Here is a 6,934-nt window from a genome sequence, read left to right as displayed (position 1 = left end):
TGCAAATCGTCGATCGATTGGGGGGTTCTTTGTTTCATTTTTGGGGTCCCGTGCTGAAAAAGAACATGAAAAGTCTGTCCTCTGTTCGGTCTCCTCGCCCGTACCGACCCCTTTGGCCGCCTCCCTTGTCAGTCAACAAAAATCATCTTTCCGGCCATGTCATTAGTGCAAGATAAGCACACAAATACTCACCGGAAGAGACCCACACAGATCCCTCTCACACAGATCCCTCTCACACACACACACACACACACACACACACACACACACACACACACACACACACACACACACACACACACACACACACACACACACACACACACACACACACACACACACACATTAGATTAGGAATCCTTCTTTGACATGTCTTAACGTCCCTTACACAGAGCTGCATGTGAAGATATACATTTTAACCTCTAGTTAAATCTCCAGCCATTTAAAATGAAACTGCTGACCGCAGCGTCTCCGTTTATCCTGCAAAGTGTCTTTGCATATGACACACAATCACACACACACACACACACACACACACACACACACACACACACACACACACACACACACACACACACACACACACACACACACACACACACACACACACACACACACAATCATATACACACAGAGACACACACACACACACCTCCGTGGTTAAAGGGAATTTAGTAGTTATGTGTCTCAGGGATACACCCCTTCAAATTACAATGTATTATCTCTTTCGCACACGCACACACACACACGCACGCATACGCACACGCACACGCACGCACAAATCATCACAATGTACCTTCTTGGGAAAACAAAACTAACACTGTGGTCGGGTGCTGTTGCTAAAAGTGTGAGTGTGGGTGTGACTGTGTCTGTGAGGACAATGTGCAGATTTCGGGAGACATCACGACTCTTCCACTGCTTACTGACTTTGTAAGAAGCAGAACACAGATGAGTTCAGGCTGGGTAACGGTGCTGAAATAGCATGTATTATTATTTTTTCATGGTATAACTTATGTAATTTGACAGCTTTTTGATTTTTATTTTTATTTTTTTTCCCAAACAAATGAGACTGGTGTTGTTTTCTCAAAGAGACCATTTCCATAACATTCTCATTGTCAGTTCTGTGAAGTTATGAAAAAAAATATACTGTTCATATACATATATATATGTTTTTTTATTTGGATTGACCAGTGTAAATACTCAGGTCAGAATAAACTGAATATAACTTGGTTTACGTCAAATTATACTCTGACAACTTAAGTATAGGTTTATACATAGTATGCACGTGTACAATGTTAAAAATAAACTCTATCAACTCAAATTTTAGGCAGTTGGCAGAAGGGGAAGGATGGTAAAGTTTAACATAAAGTTAAAAACTGTTTAGTTTAGGTATGAGGGTTAAGATTATTAAGTTTATATATGGTTAAAATAAGTTATAAGGTTAGAGATGGTTAAGTTTAGGTATAATGTTGGATGGTTAGGTTTAGGTATAAGGTTAGAGATGGTTAAGTTTAGGTATAATGTTGGATGGTTAAGTTTAGGTATAAGGTTAGAGATGGTTAAGTTTAGGTATAAGGTTAGAGATGGTTAAGTTTAGGTATAATGTTGGATGGTTAAGTTTAGGTATAAGGTTAGAGATGGTTAAGTTTAGGTATAATGTAAGAGATGGTTACGTTTAGGTATAATGATAGAGAGGGTTAAGTTGAGGTATAATGTAAGACATGGTTAAGTTAGGGTATAATGTTAGGGATGGTTAACTTTTGGGATAATGTTAGAGATGGTTTAGTTTATGTATATTGTAAGATGGTGAGGTTAATGTATGATGATAGAGAAGGTAAAGATTAGGTATAATTTAGAGATGGTTAAGTTTAGGTATAAAGCTTAGAGATGGTTAAGTTTAGGTATAAAGCTTAGAGATGGTTAAGTTTAGGTATAATGTTCGATGCTTACGTTGAGGTATAATGTTAGAGATGGTTCATTTTAGGTATAATAATAGAGATGGTTAAGTTTAGGTATAATGTTAGAGATGATTCAGTTTAGGTGTAATGATAGAGATTGTTAAGTTCAGGAATAATGGTAGAGATGGTTAGGTTTAGGTAAAAGGTAAGAGATGGTTAAGTTCAGGTAAAATGTTAGAGATGGTTAAGTTTAGGTATAAGGTTAGAGATATTTGAGTTTAGGTACAATGTTAGAGATGGATAAGTTTAGGTAAAAGGTTAGAGATGGTTAAGATTAGATATAATGTTAGAGATGGTTAAGTTTGGGTAGGTTTTAGTTTTAGAAATGCATAGGTTTAGGTATAATGTTAGAGATGGTTATGTTAAGGTGTAATGTTAGAGATATTTAAGGTTAGGTTCAATGTTTGAGGTGGTTAAGTTTAGGTAAAAGGTAAGAGATGGTTAAGTTCAGGTAAAATGTTAGAGATGGTTAAGTTTAGGTAAAAGGTTAGAGATGGTTAAGTTCAGGTATAATGTTAGAGATATTTAAGGTTAGGTTCAATGTTTGAGGTGGTTAAGTTTAGGTAGGTTTTAATGTTAGAAATGTATAATGTTAGAGATGGTTATGTTTAGGTATAATGTTAGAGATGGTTAAGTTTAGGTTTAATGTTAGAGATGGTTAAGTTTAGGTTTAATGTTAGAGATGGTTAAGTTTAGGTTTAATGTTAGAGATGGTTAAGTTTAGGTATAAGGTTAGAGATGGTGAAGGTACAATGTCAGAGATGGTTAAGTTTAGGTAGGTTTTAATGTTAGAAGTGGTTAAGTTGAGGTATAAGGTTTGAAATGGTTAAGTTCAGGTAGAAGGTTGAGATGGTTAAGTTTAGGTATCATGTTATATATGGTTATGTTTAGCTATAAGGTTAGAGATGGTTTAGTTAAGGTTTAAGGTTAGAAATGGTTAAGTTTAGTATAATGTTAGAGATGGTAAAGTTTAGGTTTAAGGTTAGAAATGGTTAAGGTACATTGTCAGAGATGGTTAAGTTTAGGTAGGTTTTAATGTTAGAAATGGTTAAGATGAGGTAAAGGTTTAAAACAGTTAAGTTAAGGTATAAGGTTAAGATGTTTAAGTTTAGGTATAATGTTAGAGATGGTTAAGTTTAGGTATAATGTAAGATGGTTAGGTTAAGGTATAATGTTAGAGAAGGTTAAGTTTAGGTTTAAGTTTAGAGATGGTTAAGTTTAGGTATAATGTTAGAGATGGTGACGTTTAGGTATAATGTTAGAGATGGTTACGTTTAGGTATCAGCTTAGAGATGGTTAAGTTTATGTATAATGTTAGAGATGGTTAAGTTTAGGTATGAGGTTAGAGATGGTTAAGTTTAGGTATAAGGATAGAGATGGTGAAGTTTAAGTATAATGTTCGAGATGGAAAAAATTAGGTATAAGTTTAGAGATGGTTCAGTTTAGATGTAAGGATAGAGATGGTTAAGGTACAATGTTATAGATTGTTAAGTTTAGGTATAATGTTATATCGGGTTCAGTTTCGGTTTAATGTTAGAGATGGTTTTGTTAAGGTATAATGTTAGAGATGGTTAAGTTCAGGCTTAAGGTTAGAGATGGTTAAGTTTAGGTATAAGGTTCAAGATGGTAAAGTTTAGGTGTAATGTTAGCGGTGGTTCAGTTCAGGTATAACGTTAGAGATGGTTAAGTTTAGGTATAAAGATAGAGATGGGTAAGTTTAGGTACAATGTTCGAGATAGTGAATTTTAGGTAGGTTTTAATGTTAGAAACGGTTAAGTTGAGGTTTAAGTTTAGAAATGATTATATTTAGGTATAATGTTAGAGATGGGTAGGTTTAGGTATAATGTTAGAGATGGTTATGTTTAGGTATAATGTTAGAGATGGTAAAGTTTAGGTTTAAGGTTAGAAATGGTTAAGGTACACTGTCAGAGTTGGTTACGTTTAGGTATGATGTTAGAGATGGTTACGTTAACGTATAATGTTCAAGATGATTAAATTTAGGTATAAAGTTAGAGATGGAAATATTTAGGTATAATGTTAGAGATGGTTAACTTTCGATATAATTTCAGAAAGGGTTAAGCTGAGGTATAATGTAATATGGTTAGGTTAAGTTATAATGTTAGAGAAGATTTAGTTTCGGTATAAGTTTAGGGATGGTTAAGTTTCGGTATAATGTTAGAGATGGTTACGTTTAGGTATCAGGTTAGAGATGGTTAAGTTTAGGTATGAGGTTAGAGATGGTTAAGTTTAGGTATGAGGTTAGAGATGGTAAAGTTTAGGTATAATGTTAGAGATGGTTAAGTTTAGGTATGAGGTTAGAGATGGTTAAGTTTAGGTATGAGGTTAGAGATGGTTAAGTTTAGGTATGAGGTTAGAGATGGTAAAGTTTAGGTATAATGTTAGAGATGGTTAAGTTTAGGTATAATGTTAGAGATGGTTAAGTTTAGGTATGAGGTTAGAGATGGTTAAGTTTAGGTATGAGGTTAGAGATGGTTAAGTTTAGGTATGAGGTTAGAGATGGTAAAGTTTAGGTATGAGGTTAGAGATGGTTAAGTTTAGGTATGAGGTTAGAGATGGTTAAGTTTAGGTATGAGGTTAGAGATGGTTAAGTTTAGGTATGAGGTTAGAGATGGTTAAGTTTAGGTATGAGGTTAGAGATGGTTAAGTTTAGGTATCAGGTTAGAGATGGTAAAGTTTAGGTATAATGTTAGAGGTGGTTAAATTTAGGTATAATGATAGAGATGGTTAAGTTTAGGAACAATGTTTGAGATGGTTAAGTTTAGGTAGGTTTTAATGTTAGAAATGGTAAAGTTGAGGTATAAGGTTAGAAATGGTTATGTTGAGGTATAAGGTTAGAGATGGCTAAGTTTAGGTAAAATGTTATATAGGGTTCAGTTTAGGTATAATGTTAGATATGGTTAAGTTTAGGTATAAGGTTAGAGATTGTTAAGTTTTGGTTTAACGTTAGAGATGGTTAAGTTCAGGTCTAATGTCAGAGATGGGTAAGTTTAGGTATAAGGTTAGAGATGGTGAAGTTAATGTATACTGTGAGAGATGGTTAAGTATAGGTATAATGTTAGGTATGGTAAAGTTGAGGTATAAGTTTAGAGATGGTTAAGTTTAGGGATAATGCAAGACATGGTTAGGTTTAGGTATAATGTAACAGATGGTTACATTTAGGTATGATGTTATAGATGATTACGTTTAGGTATAATGTTAGATATGTTTAGGTTAAGTTTAATGTTATAGATGGTTAAGTTTCGGTATAATGAGGTGGCTGCTTTTAGGTACAATGTTAGAGATAGTTAAGTTTAGGTATCCTGTTAGAGATGGTATAGTTTAAATATAAGGTTAGAGATGGGTAAGTTTAGGTTTAATGTTAGAAATGGTTAGGTTTAGGTATAATATTATAAGGTTAAGTTTGAGTATAAAGTTAGAGATGGTTAAGTTTAGATATAATGTTGGAGATCATTAAGTTTAGGTATAAAGTTAGAGATGGTTACCTTTAGGTAAAATGTTGGATATGGTTAAGTTTAGCCTTAATGTTAGAGATGGTTAAATTTAGTTATAATGTGTGAGATGGGTAAGCTAAGGTATAATGTCGGATATGGTTAAGTTTAGTGATACGGTTAGAGATGGTTAAGTTTAGTTATAAGGATAGAGATGGTTAAGGTACAATGTCAGAGATGGTTAAGTTTAGGTAGGTTTTAATGTTAGAAATGGTTAAGTTTAGGTGTAATGTTGGAGATGGTTAAGTTTAGGTGTAATGTTGGAGATGTTTAAGTTTGTGTATAAGGTTGGAGATGGTTAAGTTCAGGTATAATGTTAGAGATGGTTAAGTTAAGGTATAAGGTTAGAGATATTTAAGTCTAGCTACAATGTTAGAGATGGTTAAGTTTGGGTAAAAGGTTTGAGATGGTTAAGTTTACGTATAATGTTAGAGATGGTTAAGTTTATGTATAAGGATAGATAGAGATGGTTAAGTTAAGGTACAATGTTCGAGATGGTTAATTTTAGGTAGGTTTTATTGTTTGTAATGGTTAAGTTGAGGTATATGTTTAGAAATGGTTAAGTTTAAGTATAATGTTATATATGGTTAAGTTTAGGTATAATGTTAGAGATGGTTATGTTTAGGTATAATGTTAGAGATGGTTAATTTTAGGTATAATGTCAAAGATGGTTAAGTTTATGTATAAGGATAGAGATTGTTAAGTTTAGGTACAATGTTCGAGATGGTTCATTTTAGGTAGGTTTTAATGTTTGAAATGGTTAAGTTGAGGTATAAGTTTAGAAATGGTTAAGTTTAAGTATAAAGTTATATATGGTTAAGTTAAGGTATAATGTTAGAGATGGTTACGTTTAGGTATAAGGTTAGAGATGGTTAAGTTTAGGTATAATGTTAGAGATGGTTAAGTTGAGGTATATTGTCAGAGATGGTTAAGTTTAGCTATAATGTTAGAAATTGTTAAGTTTAGGTATATTGTTAGAGATGGTAAAGTTTAGGTATAATGTAAGAGATGGTTAAGTGTAGGCATAAGGTTAGAGATGGTTATGTTTCGGTATATTGTTAGAGTCGGTTAAGTTTAGGAATAAGGTTAGAGATGGTTCCGTTTCGGTAAAAGGTTAGAGATGGTTATGTTTACGTAGAAGGTTAGAGATGGTTAACTTTAGGTATGAGGTTAGAGATGTCTAAGTTTAGGTTTCGGGTTAGATATGGTTAAGTTTAGCTTTCAGGTTAGAGATGGTTAGGTAAGTTTCGGTATGATGTTAGAGATGGTTAAGTTTAGGTATAAGATGAGAGATGGTTATGTTTAGGTGTCGAAGCTTAGTTGTTGATAGTAGAAGTGGTTGTTCAGTTAGGGCAAGATTTGGGTTGGTACCGGTCTGGTCACAGTTGGCTCAGGGTTGAGGGAAGGACAGGTTGAAAGACCTATAACCAAAGTGAAATGCGTCCAAATTCCAAGGATTTATGTCAT

The sequence above is a fragment of the Zeus faber genome, assembly GCF_960531495.2.
Source record: "Zeus faber genome assembly, chromosome: 19".
NCBI classification, from domain to species: Eukaryota; Metazoa; Chordata; class Actinopteri; order Zeiformes; family Zeidae; genus Zeus; species Zeus faber.
The sequence above is the reverse complement of the archived record's forward strand: the minus strand, read 5'-3'. Positions refer to the sequence as shown.